Source organism: Miscanthus floridulus, chromosome 9, assembly GCF_019320115.1.
Source record: "Miscanthus floridulus cultivar M001 chromosome 9, ASM1932011v1, whole genome shotgun sequence".
Lineage (NCBI taxonomy): Eukaryota > Viridiplantae > Streptophyta > Magnoliopsida > Poales > Poaceae > Miscanthus > Miscanthus floridulus.
Genome location: NC_089588.1, coordinates 117,426,244 through 117,447,732, shown reverse-complemented (window position 1 = coordinate 117,447,732; position 21,489 = coordinate 117,426,244). Strand labels below are relative to the sequence as shown.

General features: G+C 47.8%; 1 pseudogene; it reads right to left on the bottom strand.

Moving 5' to 3' along the window:
* Window positions 1–15,008: 15,008 nt before the first annotated feature.
* On the bottom strand, window positions 15,009–17,825 carry LOC136482746 (cytochrome P450 81Q32-like; annotated as a pseudogene).
* Window positions 17,826–21,489: the final 3,664 nt, after the last annotated feature.

Here is a 21,489-nt window from a genome sequence, read left to right as displayed (position 1 = left end):
CTCACCTAGTCCATGTTGCCTCGCTGTGCCGCTGACACCAATCTTGGATGCACTGCGCCCTTCCTTTGAAGAAAATAGTGTAATCGAGTAGAGTGTGTTCTACCATGTAGCAACTAGGAGTGCGTAGTCATTTCTAGAGCCATGTTCTTTCTGGGCTCCTTGTTGCTACCATGTTCGTCGTAGTACCAAGTTTATTGGGTCTTGTAAGATTTGTAATCTTGTATCTTTCGAAGATATTTGTAATGGAAAGGATCTTTTGCCTAAATGTTGTCTTATGAATTTTCCCGAGTTCTTCTGAATATTTCCCGGGTTGTTTCTGGGTCTTCTTTGTTCATATTGTAAATGTCGACTTCTCACTGAGTAGTGCGTGCTGAAACTAGTCGACAATAGTACCATGTGGATGGATAAGTCTGAAATCTGCCCATTGTACTGTTCCGCTCTGAAAAGGCTTGCCATCTGTCACTTCGGTCACGTCCTACATTTAATGCGCAAAAGGTGGAAACGATCTGTTGGCTTAAGTGGCCATTTGGGCCACATTTTTACTGTTATAAAAATGATTTCTTTCCCTTCTTCTTCTCTTCACTTGCTCTTTGCCTTCCGCCATTGGTCTCCCAAACCCTAATCCCCTCTCAAAGCTTGGTCGCCGCTGTCGCCGCCATTCGTGTGCTGCCACTGCTCACGCGCCGTCGCCGTCTTGTTTTCTGAGAGGAGAGCACCATCTAATTAATGTATGGGCAAGAAGAGAGGTTCATCCAGCAAGTCGGAGGCCAACTTACTGGATGAGGAGGAGGTCCTCTAGGTGATCGACAACCAAGAATTCATCGCCATGAGGGCACCATGGAGGATCAGTTGAGGGAGTTGGTCAGCGACGGCTTGATCCAAGATTAGTGTTTTGCTGAGTGGAAGACTCCTGGTGAGCACCGGGTTCCTTCCCTCAATCCTGGTGAGATCATTTTCTTTGTATCCTTCATCCGTGCTGGACTTTGCATCCCAGCGTCTCCTTTTCACCACCAATTCCTTCGATATTTTGATATTTCTTTAAACCATCTGACCTCGAACGTGGTTCTTCATCTTTTTGTGTTCGTTTATTTTTGTGAAACCTTTCTTGGAATCCTCCCTTCTATCTCCTTATTCTGCTTCCTCTTCCATTTGAAACCACACCCTCGGAGTGATAGTACTTCTGTCCTGGGTGGTTGTGGTATCCAATTTCGCCAAAGTAAGCAGAAAGAGTTCTTCGAGTACAACCTGGTTGACTTGGTTAAGGACTAGCGATCCGAGTGGTTTTATGCTGGGAACATGGCCCCTCCCCTCGCAGTGCATTCGAATGCCGGTCCAGTTGTGAATGACTGCTAGGAGAAGCTGCCTCTGTTGTCAGAATACCTCAAGAGGATCAAGCCTTTCCTTGAGCGGATCGAGGTCTTGAAGCAGCAGGGCTTGACTGGCTTCGGTATCATGGCCAGTTTCCTCCATCGCCGAGTGTAGCCTCTGAAGGCGAGGGAGAGGTATGGCTTTGAGTATGCTGGAGCGGAGGACCCATCCCGGATGGTTCCTACGCAGGAGCTGACGGGGGAAGAGGTCTTGGGATGCCTCTGCAAAATCTTGAAGGATGCGAGTGTTGCTCCTCTCCAAGTCAAGGAGTACACCGCTATGAATCTACCACCTTATATAAGTTGTTTTTGTTATTTCTTTGAGAGTAGTTTCCTTCTTTGTTTCTTTTGCTCAATCTTGCTATTTGGTTATCTGTAGCACTTGGGGTGGAACTTTGATGATTTGCCCCCGCTTCCTACCGAGGACAATCCTGTTGGCGTGGTGGTCGATGGGAGCTAGGCTGGAGCCTCAGGAGTTAGTAAGTCTCGAACCGTTACTGTTCTTCATGACGTTTCTCTTGGAGAACTCGATCCATTTGTTGAGTATGTGTCTCGCCCAGTTCCTCGAGCTCCTCGTTCCACCAGCAAGAGGGCACAGGCGGATGACACTTCCGTCAGTGCATCTGCTACTAAGAAGCCTCGTCCTCCGAGTACTTGCTCAGGTACTCATGCCATAGGTAGCATGCTCCTAGGTGAGCGTATCAATGTTCTTTATTTTCCTTTATTGTTTGTATGTTTCCTTACTAGAGTACTTTTTTCTCTTCAGATGGCAATGCGGTGGAGGTCCTCGAGGACGAGGATGAGGACGATAGTGCGACCCTCATTACTCGTTAGTGAGTAGTTAGAATTCCTATCCATTATTATCTTGCATTGTCCCGAGTTCTTTTGATGACTCATCTTCTTTTTGTCTTTGGTAGTAAGCGGGGGTCGAGTCAGAGTTCTATAGGAACTCAAGTGCCAGTCATGACGGCCCTAGAGTAGGCTAGTACTGATATTTTTTCAGCTCCCATGCCTTTGCCCAGGTCTTCTGGTTGGCTTGGGAATATTGGCATGAAGAGGAGGAGCGCCAAGTAAGCTTTTTCTGACTTGTTTGCCATTCTTTTGCCTTTTGACCCTGATCCTTCTTTGATGACTTCTTTTATGCATTGAAGATCATCGTCGACTTCCTCCCCCAATCCCCTATTGACTTCTTCTCAGTCAATTGGGCCCGTTCCGCTTACTGTGTCGCAAGACTCAGAGCAAACGGTTAGTGAAGCGAGGGCTGGAGAAATGGCGATCCCGGCTGAGCAACCTGTCGTTGAGTCTGCGCATCCAACGGAGGCCGTTACCGTGGTGAGGTGCCCGGCTAAGGATACAGCTAGGGCTTCTGCTATGTTGGACACAGCTTTGGTCCTGGCGTCGACTTCCTCGCCCTCCCAATGTTTAGCCGAGGATGTGGTGCTGGAATTTGATGCCACCCACCGCCTCTCGAAGCTGACCATGGCGTGGGAGGGCCTTTCGGCCGGGGCGGCTTCTTTTGGTGAGCTTCTTCAGGTAGGAACTTTTTCTTTGTTCTTTTTGGTGGTCTGGCTTCTTTTTGTTCCTTCTCTTTGTTATTTTTCCTCTCTTCTGTGTAAAGGCCTTTTCTCGAGACCAATCAAGCTTCTTTGGCTCGGGTGAAGTTGAGAGGAAATTGGTCTTTGAAGTGAATCAGCTAAAGGCAGAACTGGCTTGCAAACAAGTTGAGCTAGAATTAGAGCGTCAGGGACGCCAAACATCTAAAGAGGCCCTCTGTGCTCAAATCGGTGAGTCAGAGTAGAGGAAGGAGGATGCCCTGGCTGCCTTGAAGGAGGCATCTAGGAAATCTGATGATTACAAGCGGGAGTGTGAAGGTATTCCGAGTACTTTTTGTGTGCTTCCTTCATTTCTTTTCTTGTAGGTTTCTTGATCCATGTTATTTTTGAACAGCCCTTCAAAAGAGCATCAAAAAGCTCTCGGAGGATCTGGAGACGATGAAGACAACTTTCCAGGTTGAGTTCAACCGGGCGAATGAGGTAACTAAGCGTGCTAAGGAAGAGCTTGCTCTTGCTAAGCTGATTAGATGTGGAGCTAATAGGGATCTTGTGCAGGCCAAGAAGACCATTGAAGACTTGTCTGGCAAGCTGGCGGTCTCTGATAAAAGATTTTCAACTTTATGGAAATCGTTCAAGTCTATCGCCAAGCTTCTCTGGACTCCTGAAGATGATGGGAGTAGTTGGGGGCCTTCATCACGTTGATCCCTTAGCATCTCTAAGGCTTTGTCAAGAGGGGAGTTCAGGCGTGCTTCTGTAGCTTATCTTGCTCTTGTCCATGCTAGGAATAGATAGGTCGAGCTCAAGCTTGATCAGCTCTTTTGCTCTCATCCAGGTTGAATAACTCCGGGATAGGGCGAGCGCTATCTGGCTCTCATCCGCACTGTGAAAACAACTCGGGATAGGTTGAGTGTTGGCTTGTCAGCCTTCTTACTCTCATCCAAGCCTGAAAAGACTTGGGATAGGGCGAGCTCAAGCTTGATCAGCTCTTTTGATCTCATCCGGGTTGAATAACTTCGGGATAGGGCGAGTGCTATCTGGCTCTCATCTGTGCTGTGAAAACAAGTTGGGATAGGTCAAGTGTTGCCTTGTCAGCCTTCTTACTCTCATCCAAGTTTGAAGAGACTTGGGATAGGAACATTATCTTTATTACTTTGAGCATGAGTCTTGATTACATAGTGTTTTGTGCTAAAGAAAAATCAATCTTGTGTTCTTAGGCGTAGAATCTTCGTAGCTAGCTGATGTGCCATGAATTTCTGACTTGTACTCCATCCTCTGTTATCAGCTCATAAGTTCCTAGTCCAGTGACCTTGATGATGATAAAGGGTCCCTCCCACGGGCTGAGTAGTTTGTGATGTCCATCTGCTTTTTGCACTCGGCGAAGTACCAAATCCCTGATTTGAACAAAACAAGGTTGGGTACTTTTGTTATAGTGGCATCTCAAACCTTGGAGATTGTGAGCTGACTGTAGGGTAGCGTTGATTCTGATTTCTTCTGTGCTGTCTAGTTCTAGTCTTCAGGTGTGTTTAGCTTCTCCTTCATCATATTGCTCAATCTTTAGCGATGTCCTGATCAGGTCAGCAGGTAATACTGCTTTTGATCCGTAGACTTGGAAGAAAGGTGAGTACCCGGTGGCTCTGCTTATTTGAGTTCGTAGCCCCCATACTACTTTGGGTAACTCTTCAATCCACTTGGAACCGTAGTCTTCTAGTTCCTCATACAATCTAGGTTTTAATCTGGCTAATATGAGTCTGTTGGCTCTTTCTACCTGTCCATTGGCCTCTGGGTGGGCGACTGATGCATAATCAATGCTGATACCACAATCTTCTACCTAACTCTTGAATTCGATAGCCGTGAAGGGAGAACCCAGATCTGTGATGACCCGATTGGGCATACCGAAGCGATGCATGATGTCCTGGATGAACTCAACTACTTTGGCTACACTATATTTTATGAACGGCTTGTACTCGATCCACTTGGTGAATTTATTAATGGCCACAAAGATGTATTTGAAACCGCCCTTGGCTTTCTTGAGAGGTCCTACCTAATCTAGCCCCCAGTAGGAGAACGCCCAAGCAGGCGGGATACATATATGATTGTGTGCTAGGACATGAGCCTGTCTGGCAAACATTTGGCAACCTTTGCACTATCTGACAAGTTCCTCTGCATCCTTCAAAGCAGTCGGCCAGTAGAATCCGGAGCAGAAATCTTTACCGACTAGAGTCCTTGAAGTCGCGTGATTGCCGTACCATCCCAAGTGGATTTCATTTAGGATCTCCTTGCCTTTTCCTGATGAGACACACTTTAGTAGTACTCCTGATGATGCAGCTCTTCTGTAGAGGTTGTCTTCCACAAGGACATAGTTCTTGCTTCTTCTAACTATCCCGATGGCTTCTTCTTTGTTTGTTGGTAACTTGTTTTCTTTGATGTAATCGATGAAGTCTTGAGTCTATGACTAGGTGATTACCAAAATCTGAGTAGCTGGTGCTAGGAGTTCAGGGTGCTGATAACTCCTCCATAAACACACTGGGTGGGACCTTCGCCCTGTCGGACCCTAGCTTAGCGAGGATGTCTACCACGACGTTTGAATCACGCAAGACATGTAGAATTTCTAGTCCTTGAAAAATTTTCTCTAGTTTGCGTACTTCAGCACGGTAAGCGTCCATGTTATCTTTGGTGCAATCCCAATTCTTGTTGACTCGATTGACAATGTAACACCCCAGGTGTTTGTCACCAGTTAAGCAATGAGTTTGAGCTCAAACATGACAGATTAAGTGGTGATGAAGATGTCAAGGTCAAACCTATGGAAAGGAGCCCAACTTAAACTTGAATATTGCACCCTTGCCTACATATAGGCCCTTTTCAAGATATATGCTTGGATGGTGTTATTGAAACCTCTTTCATGTATCTCACATTAATATCCATCTATATTGATCGCTGGAAAATTTTCATGAAGTTTGGAATCAAGAAGTCACATGAAACGATAAGTTATACTCTTGTTGGAATGGCCTTATTGAGTGAATGGAAACATGTGTCATCAACTAAACCTTGCAACCTTACCCAAATGACTCTAGATGAACTCTACAACAAAACTTATGAAAGGTTCATGTTGAGCAAATGTCAAGAAAAATCCCCAATCGGCCTATAACTCTAGTTTTAAGCATATTCATGATGGGGTTTTGACCGGTGTTGACCAACTATTTGGATTGCTTGCATGGAGGTGTGCCCTAAATAAACGTTGTAGTTCATCTTATGTAGAACAAACTTTGTTTAATGGTAGAGAGCTAAATTAGTTCTTAGATTAGTCAAATGTATCTCATAAGATCGAATCCAGTGCTGTTTCAGGGTTCGAAAATCAGCTAAGTCTAGGATGACTGAATTTTGTGTTTTCGTTCTCATGTACCCATCTTTGGGGGATTTTTGTTTACAAACCATTTTGAATTTTGGAAAACTACTTTAATAAAAGTTGTTGTAATCGTGTATCTCTACACAACGGTGCAATCGGTTGATCAAATAATTGATTAGTTGGACAGTTGTGAAGGGGAGAAAATGGGGTTTCAGCTATAGTTTTGAGGTGGTTTTAATCTGCAATTCCAGTTTTTGATTTAGCAGGGGGGAGGAGCACAGCGTCGGGCTGCCCTGTGGCTGCCGTGCGCTAGGGCTAGGGCCCACAACTGGCCGGGCATGGGCATAGAAGGGCGCCGCGCAACCACAGCGCTCACTCTTCCATACTCCCTTGCTCTTCCTCCCTCTTCTCTCGGTCTCGCACAAATGCAGCCAAGCAGAGCTCGCCGGCCCTGCTCACTCCGCCACCGCTCATCCCTCCACCGTCGGCCTATCACGCAGCCCCAGCCACCACGAGCCGCTCCACGCTGCCCCTCTGCGCCTCCTCCCCGGTCGCGCAGCCGCTGGCAGCCTGCTACCATCGGAGCGCCGACCATTGGGCCACCGGTCACCATGGCTAGGCCACCTCGAGCCACCACGAGGCAAGCCACCGCCACCTATGGGTGCACGCGAAGCCCCAGGTGCTCCACTGCCTCTTCCCCACCGCCGACGGTGACCTCACCGGCCGGAATCGGCTTGGCCCCTCCTCCTCTGTTTTTGCCAGCCGAGTAGAGCTCCTTGGCCACCGTCATTCCTCCACCCCGAGCACCTTATGGCCCTGCACCACCATCACCGCCTTCGCCTCTTCATTCTCTACCTCGCGCATGCGTTCGCCGAGAAGTTCCGCCGCTAAAGCTGCGCCACGTGCACGCGGGTGGAAGGCCACGACCCGCCACGGACCATGCTGAGGGCAGTAGCGGATGCGCTCGGCACTGGTCAAGCTGCGCTACCACTCCTTCGCCGTCGACGAGCACCACGGTGGCCAGAATCGCGAGCTCCGGCGAGCTCCTCTGCTCTGCTCGGCCACAGGAAGGAGAGGAAGGAGTTCGCATGCGAATATTAACAAGTCCAGGGGGTTTCTGCAAAAGTCATGACTCATTTGAATAGTGACCTTAAGGGCCTTTTTGGTTATATTTTATTTTGGGGGTAGCTCGAGGGCTTCTGTGCAAAATGATTTCCTTTATCTTTTTCCTTTTATACATAAAATGGCAGAAACTTTGAAAAATCACTATAAATCGTAGAAAACTCGTAAAATAGCAAATGAGGGCTTTTTGGAATCCTTGTGAAATTGTTTATGCAGTAGATCTATAATATGGCATATTTTTAGTTTAATGTTTTAGCTGTAAAAATAGATTTATGCAGCTAGGTTTTTAATGCTAGTTGTATTTGTCTTTTTCATAACTATAGATGTAAGGCTCCAAATGAAGTGAAATTTTTATGGCATGCTACTCATGTGATGTTTGATGTGTGATAAAAATTTCATGGTCATTGGTTGTTGTATGAGTGAGTTATTAGTTTATCTTGCTCCCACATGATTTCTTGCTTTAGAATTTTGTATTTTCCATAGACTATTGGGTGTATTTATGAGCTATTTTAATTTTTGTAGAATTTACTATGTACTTTTGGTATATGTTCATTAATTCACCTTGTTATCTAAATAAATTAAAAATACATTAAAAGAATTTATTTGGTGGTGGACACTAGGTTTTCTGGTGTTCATTAGTCTGGTGTGACATGATGGTAAAGTTGGTTTTATCCACATGTGAGTTTGAAACGTAAGTTAATATTTATTTTCTTGCAAATGTGGTTTCTAGAGAGTTCTCGGAACTTTGTAAGTTACACCATGTAAATGTGGTTTGCTGGGAAACTTGTGAATACAAAAGTTGTAGATAATTCATGTATATAGCTGCTGTTAAAATTTGGTGTCATTTGGCCAAGTGGTTTAGGAGTTACAGCTGTTCAAAGTGGGGTCACAGAATTGGTTGCTCTCTGTCTTGTCAGGACCAGATTTTGTAAATGCGTAATTTTGACTTATTTAACTTGTGAATCATGCTGAGATGTTTAAAGATGAAATGTAGAAAATTTCATAAGCTTTCTAGAATGTCTTGTTTCGTGTCATTTGAATTTATATAACTCCAGGTATGAATTATTTACTCAGCAGCTGTCTATGTTCCCAGATTTGCTGAAATAGCCTGAATGACTGATCCTAGTTGAGTGGTTTGATTTGTGTATTATTAAGTGTGGCTCGTGCCTTGGATGGTGATTAAGTTGACACACCTAAGACCTTGTGAAACTTGTGTGCCATGCCTAATATGCTTGCTATCTATTTATATTAGATTGTGTGATGTTTAGTTAAATAACTATAGGTGCATATGTCCTGCATACCCTGGTGTTGTCTTGAATGCTTTTATGTGATGCATTACTTATTGCCATTCTCCATATTCATGCACTTGCATCTTGCATCTCATCTAGGTACACTAGATGCACCATGTGAAGGACGAGATGTTGGAGCCAAACCTGAGGATGGTGTTTGGTGAACCTATCTTAAGATGGAAGGACTAAGCAAGTGCCGAGATGGGAGATGCTCACCAAGCGAGTGTCATCTGACAAATACTAACCTAAGTGTTAGATCCCAGGTAAGCCCCGGAGCATTCTAAGCCTCCTACTTTATAAAAATAATTAAGTATATATATGTTATATATGTATTGTTGCATTAACTTATAGGAGTTGATTGGAAACACTTGATGCATATATACCCTTTCCTTGTCTAGTAAATATGCCTGGAATCCTATTTTAGGTTCAGGATTGAAAGTATTGCTTAGACATGCTTAGACCGGTAGAAGTCGAGTGATCTCCTGTCACCTGCGAGCTATAGGGATATACTTGATCACGGTTGGCTATATTGCTATCGTGGAAAATAACCATATGTGAATGGATAAATGAAGACCGGGCGGAATGTTGGTAGTTTCTGCCTGTGTCGATTAAGGACCATACCATTGTCGGCCCTCAGTCCTTTTTGAAAGCATGCCTCACATTTAGCTGGCCGGATAACTCTTTTCGATCGCGAAGCCTAGTAGCTCTATTTGGACCGGTGACCGAGATGCTGCCAAGACCACCTCGGGCCAGTTGACCTTGGACAAGAATGCACTGACAACCCCGAAGTACAGTGGGCAGGAATGACTTGAGTGACCTGGCGCTGGAACAACCCTAGGTGTAGAGGGTGCATGGCGGTCCCACAACATTATCCGAATAGTACCAAGGGTGACCTAAAGCGACCCCGACGGGGGAAGCGTGGTTTGTGTGAGGAATATATCGCCAGCTAGTTAGTGATCAATTCGAGTCGCCATCGCTCCTGGATAGTGAGCAACTGGACTGAGTTACTTCATCATAGTAATGTGGCTATGGAAGACAATGATGGTTATGATGATGATGTTGGAAATGCTAAACCTGAAATGGTTACTATTGGTTGCTTAATCATACTTGAGTGATTGCTCTAGTACAGGTGCTAATCTAGATGACAGGTTTAATAATAATGGTAACCTGATGCTAAAGAATTAAAATATGCCCTGGTATCACTTAAGCTTTTATGCAAAAATGTTGTCAAGCTAGATCCACTGATGAAGCCTTGCATGCTCCTTGGTGTTATATTATTTCTGGTTTATGACGGGTAAGTCTAGCTGAGTACCCCTCGTACTCAGGGTTTATTCCCACTTGTTGCAGGTTGTGATGTATCATGGCTACTGCAAGAATTGGATGGCTCCTGCCGTAGTGGCGGAGTGTGATCATGGGCATGCTCCTTCTGAGTTATCTTATCTCTAATGTTTTTGTTGGAAGTTGACTTTGGTACTAGCATGTATTTGAAATGAGGGTGGTGTTAGTTTCAAACTACTTTGCTTCCGCTACTTTTGAACTCGAGTTGTAAAACTTATGTTGAACTCCGATGTATATTGAACTACTTGTGAAATGGATGTAACATGTGACTTGTTATGTTGAATCACTACGATCTTGGCTTGCATGTTGGTTGGTTTGAAATCCCTCGCGATTTCATTGGACTACCAGAGTTATATGGGTTCAAGTTTGGCAATTTGATCACTTCGGTGATTGTTTTTGTACTTGTGCTCATATAATTTGGGCAGTTACATTACAGACAACACGGTCTTGTCCCCACCTGCTCTGGGCACGGCGGGGCAAGCCAAACGATCGGAGGAGCAGGCTCGCACCTGCACATTGTTGGGGCTGGTGCCGACGCGCGACACACAATGGGGGGATGCCCCGCCAACTGCTTCGGTCGGTGCGCCTCGAGCCAGAGGTCATGGCGATTCACTGGCCGAACGGGAGCCGGCCGGATCGACTCCCCCTAGTCAAAGTGAGGGGGCATGAGTCACAGCCCATGAGTGGTCCCCGTCCCATGGGCCCATTGCTGGTGGGTCATGGCTTTCGAGCCCTGCCGCTTGCATCCAGGTATGTATTCTTTGTTTGTTTTTTATCTCATAGTTAAGGTTTTTGAGTGCGACTGACCTGTTCCTTTTAACAGGGGCTAGATGCTGACATGGCTCCCATGCGGGTGGAGTGGACACCCAGCCTGCATCGATCCACGATGAGTGGTGGGGAGAGTAGGTCCGGTGGTGGCACGTCCTTCCCCTCCGAGGGTGGTGCCTTCCCAGCCGATCGCAAGTACGGTGGTTGCGGAGGTGATGGTCGTGATCCTGGTGACGGCGGAGGCTAGGTCGGAGGTGACCCTAGCAGCCCCTCTCCCACCGGCTATGATGGAACAGGAGAGGGAGACCGGGCTCCCTGTCTCGCCGAGTGGAGGGCCGCACGGCTCACCCTCCCGGTCGAAGCCAGAAGTGTCGGGGGGGGGGATGCGGCCAGGCCGAAGGCGGAACATCCGCCGGTAGGCCACGACATCGAGGTAGTGGGTCTCCTCCGATGGTGAAGCAGGTGATAGGGTGGAGCCTTCGGTGCTGTCGCAGGAGCTGGTGGTGGTCCAATCATCGGCTGGGCCTTCCAGCGGGCTGGGGGCAACCGACCTAGTGTGGCCCTGCCTTAAGGACCCAAGGAAGGTTCGGTTCATCCTTCGGGATGAGCAGGAGGATCAGCTCTGGGACATGCTTGGGGGGAGAGGACTTGCGATGGAGTCCGATCTTGCCCAAACTAGGGTGAAGCTGGAGGAGGCCCTAGAGCGGGTCAAGTCTGTCCAGCAGGCGGTCACGGTCGACCTACCCCGCATCACAGAGGTGAGTTTTCTGTGTTTGTCCATGACTCCTTAGTCTTTCATCAGTTGCCTCAACTTGCTTGCTTCTTGTTTTGTAGGGTCTGGAGGAGATGTCGAGCCGCAAGTCCTGTTTCCTTTAGATGGAGCACGCCCAGATGGAGTGGGAAGCTATGGCATCATGGTGGGTCACCAAGCTCGACCATGAGCTGGAGTCCATCCGCCACAAGTCCCAAGACCAGGCGGCGGAGGCGACCGAGGCGCGGGCGACGGAAGGGCTCGCGGTGGAGCGAGCGACCGCCACCAAGCGGGGGCTTGACGCGGCGATGGCCCACCAGGCGGAGACCGAGGTGGCGTTGTAGAAGTCCCTGGCGGGCACTGAGGCGGTGCTCTAGTGTTCCCTGGAGGCCCTGGAGTCGGAGCGGAAGGCCCGATCGGAGGTCGACCAGGAAGTGCTCGCGCTTTGGGGCCGGGTGCCCAGGACAGAGGAGGCGAACGCTCGGCTATGCAAGCAGGTGACTCGGCAGGAGGAGGGACTTTACATCCTTGAGAACACCCGCCTCGGTATGTACCTATTCTATTTTTGATTTCTTGGTTTCTTCCTTTAGTTTCGTTCTGTGCTTGTCGTCCTTCTTCCAGAGCTGGGCAGAAAGGTTGGGTCGCTGGAGCAGGACGTGGAGATGGCCAAGGCGACGATTGGCCGGAATGCGGAGGCGCGGCCAAGTCCCTTGAAGAGCAACATGCCCTTGAGGGGGAACTTGACCAAATGCGCAATGTTGCCCAGCTCATCATCTCAGAGGTCTTTGGGTCGATGCCAAGTACCAGCACGCCCGCCATCTGGCTAGCGGAGGTTCTGGCCCTCATCTCCGACAGAATGTTCTATGGGACGTCGGGGGTGTTGACTTCGGTGGCGACGCACCACCTGGACCTAGACTTCGCCACCATCTATAGCAGGTACACCGACGGCTGGAGCCCGGAGGCCATCCATGCGCTCGGGGAAAGCTTGCTGCCACACGCACAGTTGGTGGCCGAGCAAGTCTCCGCGCAGTGGGTGATGGATGCCCCCCGTATGAACGTGGCCGAAGGCGCGCGCCAGGAGGACGTCACCCAACCTAAGGATGGAGCGGAGCCCAGATCGGAAGCGAACGTCGCCCCACCTCCGACTGAGCCTAGTGTCGCCATGCCAGAGAATGAGCAGCCCTTGCCTTCGCTCATCGCGCCGGCAGCCGATGCCGTCGGGCAGCCACAATAGTTTGTAAAGTAGAAGTACTTAGCATATGTAAAGGATGGGTTCATGGGGAAGCCCCCGTGTAAACGTTTTTGTGTATTAATGAATACAATCAGTTTCGTTTTTTGTGATGGAATCACTTCGTTCGGGGAAGCTTGTCCCATCCGTTCCTTGTTTTTACCCTAGCATAGCTTTGTTTTTTATTCTTTCTTTTTCGCACCTGCCCGTTCATCCCGTAGGCTGCAACCTTAAGAGCCCAGGCATGGCCCACGAGGCTCAGCTGCTCGTAACCGTAGGTAGAGGCGGGGTGAGGTCGATCGCAATGTTTATAGCAAAGTTACGTAAGGTAATTTAAAGGAACGGACTACCCTTTCATTCGGGTAAAATGTATTTACCATATGATAGTAAAAAAAGAGAGGTGGTATCGCACCCTTGTGGAGCCCCCGAGCGACCCGGGCCGAAAGTGTTCGGGCCAGGGTGCTTTGTAGGAGCGAACGTTGAATGAAAGAAAATGGTAAAGACCGAATTTTAAGAGAAGAAACGACGTAACTGTTCGATGTTCCAAGTGTTGGTGAGAACGTCAGCTGTTTTCGTCCTTCAGTCGGTAGGTGCCCCGTCGGATCACTTCAGGTCACCGTATAGGGTCTTTCCCATGGCAGAGAGAGTTTGTGCTTCTCCTTGGTCGACTGGGTCCTTCAAAGCACGAGGTCTCCGACCTCGAGGATCCTTCCTCTAATTTTTCTCTCGTGGTACCTACGAAGAGTCTGTTGGTAGTGAGCGAAGCGGATGACGGTCGTCTCGTGGGCCTCCTCGAGCAGATTGACTACGTCTTGCTGAGCCTCCGTGGCTCGGTCGTGGTCGAAGGCCTTCACTCTTGGGGTGACGTGGTTGATGTCGGAGGGTAGCACTGCTTCAGCCTGGCCAAGGAGGTTGGTTTGTTGCAGTCCGGGACTACTAGGGTCGATGACCATGGATGAGTTGATGATGGCAGTGATGAGCTCGAAATGTTCGTGATCGCACGTGAAGACATGCGAGAAGGTGCTACCCACGGTGATGATGCCATTCGGTCCCGGCATTTTCAACTTCAGGTAGGTGTAGTTGGGGACCGCCATGAACTTGGCATAGCATGCGCCCCCCCAAGATGGCGTGGTAGGACCCCAGAAAGTCCGCCACCTCGAAGGTAAGCACCTCCGAGCAGAAGTTGGCTCGGTCGCTAAACGTGACGGGCAGGTTGATCTGCCCGAGGGGGTATGCCTGCGCTCCCGGGATCACGCCGTGGAAGGGAGAGCTTGTCGGATGGAGCTCCGGCTGGGGCATGCACATGGAGTCGACGGTGTCGACATAGAGGATGTTGAGGCCGTTGTCTCCGTCCATCAGCACCTTGGTGAGACGCTTCTTGCGGACGATGGGGTCGAGGACGAGCGGGTAGCGCCCCTGGTTTGGCGACGTGGGACGGATGGTCCCTCCTATCAAAAGTGATCGGAGAATCTGCCAGCGGAGGAAGGTGGGGACGGCCGTTTCAGCGATGCATGCCTCTCTGTAGTGCACTTTGTGCTGGCGCTTGGAGTAGACGGCGTCGGAGCCCCCCGAAGATCATGATGCATTCCTCGGGATCGGGAAAACTGTCCCCATCCTTGCTCACCGCACCCCTTTCTTGGCTGCTGCCTCCTTGCCCTTTCCTTCCTTTGGCCCGCCGGCCTGTCGTAGGAAGCGCTTGAGGAGCTCACAATCCTTGTAGAGGTGTTTGATGGGGAAGGCGTGGTTGGTGCATGGGCTATTGATGAGCTTGTCGAAGTGGTCAGGCAGGCCTTGCTGGGGCTGGTTGCCCGCGCGATCAGCTGGGCAACCAACCTCATTTCATGAAATTAAATCGGGGTAGCACGTGTTACCGCATCTTAATTCAAAGTTTTACCAAGTCTATCAACATTGACCACATAAAAAAAAGTAACGGTAAATTCCATTTTTCAACCTTTAATTTGCACAGCTAGTCTGATTTTTCCTTCAAGATCGGATAACGAACACCCTCTCTGTCGAAACTACACAAAAAAAATTTGACGAAACTGGAAAACTAGACAAATTTTGACCTTTGATTGATGTTGAAGCTGGTTTGATCTCGAAAATACATAATTAAATTATTCCAGATCAGGAAAATATGAAACTAGTACCAGTTTTTCTTCTGAAAACGTTATCTATATCTACTTGTTTCTGCTTTAAATTTATTTGATCATCTTTTTAAAATAAATAATGAGGTGCCACTAGGAGGCTGAACAATGTACTTTCCCCCATTAAATATTATTGTTTGTATACAAACATGGTCAAACTTAAAGATAGTTTGGCTTAACAACAATCTGAGAGTAAAGAGCGACAGAAGATAAATAATACGTAATTTATCATTTCTAGTAACCACTAATTGCTACTATTCACGACATCATGTTGAGGCAGACAGCATGCTCTTCACAAACTCACGAGGCCTGCAGACAGCAGCCAACGGTGTCGCCATGGGCATGGACAGCCCACCACCTTCTGTCATGTCAATCGTTCTGCCTTCCCCAACATCCCACTCGAAGCACTGCACAAGCGCCGCCACCGTGGAGCTAACAAGGCGCATCGCCATGGCCTCAGCGGGGCACCGCCTACGGCCCAGCCCGAACGGCAGCATGGGAACGGCGTTCGCCGCCGTCACCTTGCCACCATCGTCGTCCAAGAACCGCTCCGGCCTGAACTCGTCTGGCGCGTCCCAGGCCGCGGGGTCCCGCTGGATCGCCCAGGCGTTCACGAGGATCATGGTGCCCCGCCGGACGTGGAACCCGCCGACGGTGCAGTCCTCCATGGCCTCGTGCGCCGGGATGATGGGACCCACGGGGCGCAGACGGAGGGTTTCCTTGACGACGCACTGTAGGTACGTGAGGCTGGCGATGTCCGATTCCTCCACCAGCCGAGCTGTTCCGACGTGCGTGTCGATCTCCGTCCTCACCTTGTTGATGGCTTCAGGATGCAGCAGCAGCTGTGCCATCGCCCATTCGATTGTCAGCATAGATGTCCCAGTCCCTCCTTGGAGTATTGCCTACATATGTACCGTACCATCATTGGGATTTATTTTAGTATATAATAGAAATATTTTTAACTTCACATGTGTTCAATCAAAATTCCTTATGTACATTATTTATTGAAGGCAATCCATACTGTTTAGGTTTTCTGGTAAAGACATATGCAAGAAATTGCCGGACATGTATTAATAAAGAAGAAGCAACGTACAACGCAAAGCACTAACCCCCCTTCCACCCATCATCCACAAAGGAAGCAACAACGCGATACCAGCACAACAACACAAAGCCCGCGAAGCCACCAAAAGCAGCAGTGGACAAATAACCCTTCTTGACAGAACAAGCAAGGAAACAACTTGGGGTGCATGGGTGGTGGGCGGCCTATTGTCATTGTGGACCGAGAGACCAAGGTTTTTCAACAGAAACCATAGGAGGCTGGAGGCCTCTTGTGTCAATGCTCCTACGAGGAGCATGGCGTCAAAGGCCTCATCACTGCTAGCAATGCCACGAAGCCGGGGAACATTTCTCACCCCAAAGTCCTACATCAAAACTCAAGCACCCAAGAAGCTATTGGTTAAAACGAATGCCTAGTGGTATGCGGACCGTAGTCTCAAGCTGATACTCTCAAGGTGTATTTTCAACGGCTATGTGTTGCAACACTGGTTATCCAACGGTTTAGTTTAATTCAAGATTCGTGCAAGTTAAAAGTTGCACATCCACAAATAAAAATGGCCAGCTGTGAACACGTGTCAAATGCTGAGAGCATCTTCGGAGATGATGGATGGCTACAAATAAGTGGAGTTGCAACACATAGTTGCTAGATTGATTTTTTGTTGGACAATTTTTTTAATACTACTAGAAGTTTTATTTGGTGAAGTGAGTATTTGACCATAATTAGTACTATCAAAATTATTGATAACTATAAAGTAAAAACCAAAGAAACAAAAGGTGTGAAGCGAGTTAGTTCTGCAAGATGCATGGTTAACTGAAGAGAAGAGACTACTGACCATGACGATGCCTTTGATGACAGTATCGGTGTAGTAGCTGGGATCTGTTTCTTGCAGAGACAGGAGCTCATCAAGGGCAACTTTGTTCCCGGTATCGGTGTCTCGGACACCACCAGCGTCACGCTTTCGACAGTGATCCTCGATGAGGCCGACGAGCAACGCATCGCGCCTCGCCTGCAGCCTCGAAAGCGCCGCGTCCACGCCTCGTAGCCGGTCGACCCACCGCAAAGCAGGGTACAGGTCCCCGACGCTGGGCGCCGCGTTGAGCCGGACGCTCTCCTCGACGATCTCCTGCCACCGGCGAGCGTCGCTACCGTGCAGGGACGCGCCGATGAGCGCGCGCAGCATCACGTTGATGACGAACTCGAAAAGTCTTGGCCGCAGGGTGACCATCACCGACGTAGCAGCAGCCGTGGTGCCGGCAGCATCAGCAGCATCGCGAATCAGGGTGTGGACGAGGGCGGCGACCTCTGCGCAGGCGGTCGGCGGCGCGCGTGTTGAGGCGGGAGGCCGAGAGGAGCTCGGCGCTGAAGAACCTGCGTAGCGTTCGCCAGTGGTCGCCGTAGGAAGCCCACAGGATATCGGTGCACCCGTAGCCCAGGACGTCGCCGGCCAGCAGCCGCGGGCGGCCCGCCAGGGCGGCGTCGCGCTCGGTAAAGCACTCGACGGCCGCGGCGTGCGCGGACACCAGCAGCGCGCGCCGCGCGCCAAGGTGCAGAGACAGGACCGGCGCAGCGGCTGCGGCCGTGCTGGCCCCGCCGGGACCGTGCGCGACGGCGAGCGAGGACAGGGAGCGGTGCAGTGGGTAGCCGAGCAGGTGGAGGTGGCCGAGCAGAGGGAGCGGCGGCGGGCTCGGAGCTCCACGTGGGACGTTTCGTCTGGAGTGGATGGCGGTGAGGACGGCAAGCGAGGAGACGGTGACGACGACCACCACGACGGCAAGAAGGAGCAGGCGATCGTCGGCACTGCCTGTGGCGCCTGCTGCTGCGTCCATGGTTGCTGTAGTACTGTGGATACGACACGATATATTGGATGCAGTCACAGTGTGACAGTGATTCATTCAGTTACAGTTCTATATAGCCTCGGCCTGCAGCGGTGGCAGGGCACGGGCGTACGCGACACCGACACCGACACCGACACCGACACCGACACCGACACCGACACCACACAGTGCATGCGATATTTGTGTATGTCCTCATCGATCGGATGTATTATTTTTAATTAATAGATGTCTTTCTAAACATAATTAATTAATTTTCTTAATTAATAGCTGCCGTAAATAAATTTCAAGGGAGCCTCCAAGCACCGTAACAAAGCTCTTATTTTTAATTTAATTTTAAGCATTTGTTAGGCGGCTTAGCCACTAGATCACTCCCCTGGTTCGATTCGTGGCAAGTCGTTTCTTTGCATCGACCGTCGTCCAGAAGAAAGCAATATTATATTGAGCAAAGCATACAGTGAGTTGGTCCGACTTCTACACTATTTTTATTCACCGGCCGGCCGGCTGCTCGCTAGTCAAGGCACCATATATATACATACATATATACATAGAACTACTGCCCTAACTTGCTACAAAATAACTTATTTTGTAGCCACTTTGAGTTACGATAATTACTATATTAATTTATAAGATTATAGTAACTCCATACTAAGTGGTTTACTATAATGTTATGTTAAATATTTTCATGTGTTATAGTAACCCAACTATCATCAATATATATTGACATTATCGTAAATTAGTATATAAAATTATCGTAAATGGAGGTAGCTATGGAATAACTTATTTTGTAGCTGGCTACTGAATGTACTCTCCCTGAATAGAATTCGGTATTGTTCAGTATATATATATATATATATATATATATATAACTTATTTTGTCTGACTTATTTTGTAAATGCTATATATGTATATGTATATATATATGTGAATACTATTCTACACCAAACTGTTGTAATGAATAGAATTCAGTATTGTTCAATAGTCGCGTGTCAGTATTATTTAGTATTTTGTGGTGATGGGTGTAGTGCTGACTGATATTGAACGATATTCGGTAGTACTTAGTATTTTTTTCAGGTCAGTTTTGTCTTGTGGTCTACCCCTAGGGTGTGCTGAGCCACTCCCCTGCTAGAATGCATGTGATTATATTTCTACTAGGAAGTAGCAATAGGAAACAACGAGTGACGACGCATGCATGATGGCGATCGAGAAACAACGTGGACCATCATGCTTGAAGCCGCCGCCATTGGCGTCATGCACTGAGCTTATCACTACTGAAAACCGGCACTTTGTCGAGTGCCTGCGGCACTCAGCAAAGCCCGAAATATACTCGGCAAAGGCTTTGCCGAGTGCTGCACTCGGCAAAGGACACTCGGTAAAGAATTAATCGGCAAAGAAGCCTTTGCCGAGTGCTTTTTGTCGGGCACTCGAAGAAGCCTTTGCCGAGTGCCGGAAAAGCACTCGGCAAAGATTTACACTCAGCAAAATGAAAATGCGAAAAAACCAAAAAATAATAGCAAAAAAATTTTTTCAGGGAAGGGCACCATCGTCTAGCGCCACCGACCATCGAAGTCGCTGTATTTTTTAAGCAAAATTCGCGGCTAATGCAGCCGGCGGGATTCGAACTCACGACCTCTCTCTCGTGTGTCTGTTGCTCTACCACTGCACTACACTGTCACTTGTGTTTAGATTCCATTATCTATCATCATATCTTATACTAAATCGAGAGTAAATTGCTTGTTTGGGGCCCTAAACGAATTCAAATTAAAAATTGGTCAACTACAAAGTTTCATAACTTTTCTAGATCTACAATTTTCATTTAGGAAGTTTTTCCATCCGAGGTCGTTTGAAAAATTTGAATTTCAAATTTGAGTGATTCAAACGTAGTTTTGCATGATAAGATGATTTCAAATCAAAAAGTTGTCGCCTACATAGTTTCATAACTTTTGAAGATCTACAATTTTCATTTAGGAAGTTTTTCCATCCGAGGTCATTTGAAAAATTCGAATTTTAAATATGAGAGATTCAAACGTAGTTTTGCATGATAAGATGATTTCAAATCAAAAAGTTGTCAACTACATAGTTTCATAACTTTTGTGGATCTACAATTTTCATTTAGGAAGATTTTCCATCCGAGGTCTTTTGAAAAATTAAAATTTTCAAATTCAAACGTCATTTTTGCATGACAAGATGATTTCAAATCAAAATGTTGCCAACTATAAAATTTCATAACATCTCAAGATCTACAAAGTTTATTTTGGTCATTTGGTCATCCGACATAGTGGTAGTAACATTATTCACAAATCTTATATATCTCTCTTCGACTTTCATGAAACTAATATGAGAGATGTAGATTTCATGAACAACGTTATTGTCGCTTTGTCAAATGAAGAAATGACCAAAATAAACTTTGTAGATCTTGAGAAGTTATACAACTTTGTAGTTGAAAATTTTTTCATTTGAATTCATTTAGGACCTCAAAAATTGCTTTGAAAAAATCATTTACCGAGGGCCAAAAAAATGCACACGGCAAAATGCCTCTTTGCCGAGTGCCAAAAAAAGGCACTCAGCAAAGACACATTTTGCCGAGTGCCAAAAAATGGCACTCGGCAAGATACATCTTTGCCGAGTGCCAGAAAAAAGGCACTCGGCAAAGACGCATTTTGCCGAGTGCCGAAAAATGGCACTCGGCAAAATACATCTATGCCGAGTGCCGAAAAAAAACACTCGGCAAAGCCATCTTTGCCGAGTGCCGAAAAAACACTCGGCAAAGCCGTCTTTACCGAGTGCCCGATAAAATACACTCGGCAAAACTTCCGGCACTCGGCAAAGTGCCGGTTTCCAGTAGTGCATCCTTCTGTTTGTAAGTTTCCGTCCTCTTGTTAGCCTCCACATGGTGGTGGTGTATGCCTAGCGGACAACATTGCGCAGCCGGCGGCACAGCAGCTGCCACCTACGTTAGATAGAGATACAAGAAATAAAAGCTTGCAGATTAAAGAGAAAAGAATGTAAAGCTCAGCACACCGTCTACCCAACAACCATGTGTTTTATGCAGTTTCAACACATGAATTTTTTTTACACCATAAAATTAAGATCCGACAACCTCCATCCTCCTTCTACCTCCAGCCTTCTTCTACCTCCAGACAATCACAAATCATAAGATCACAGATCCACATATCATAAGAAACAATTTTTTTCTATGCAAGAACAAGAGGACAAATCGCGTCCAGGTCTGATCGGAGCGAGGGGCCGGGAGGACTACGACGCCACTGACGGATCGGATATAGGGACGAGTCAGTCCCAGTCGTCAAGCCGGCCAGTCTCCAATGCCCTGAACCGCACCACGGCATGGTCCACAGAACACGGCTGCCGGGACGTCGTCCTCGACCGTTCGGTGAAGAGAAGCCGGCGATGTCCGCCACCACAACGCGCGTGCGCTTCAGAGACCGTTGAAAAGTGAGAGGGAGAGAGAGAGAAAATCTATGTGTTTTTTTGTGCTAAAACACATCTGTGTTGTACAGCATTTCTAAAAATATAACAGCAGCAAGTCTAGCTACCCGGCTGGCCCTATATATTTGTGTGCTGACTGCAGACTGCTGACCATATCATTCTAGTCTTGGACTATTTATACTGACTTCGAAATACTAGCGTGCAACAGTATTAGATTGATCGATCAGTCTATTAAAGCTTCTCCTGGCCA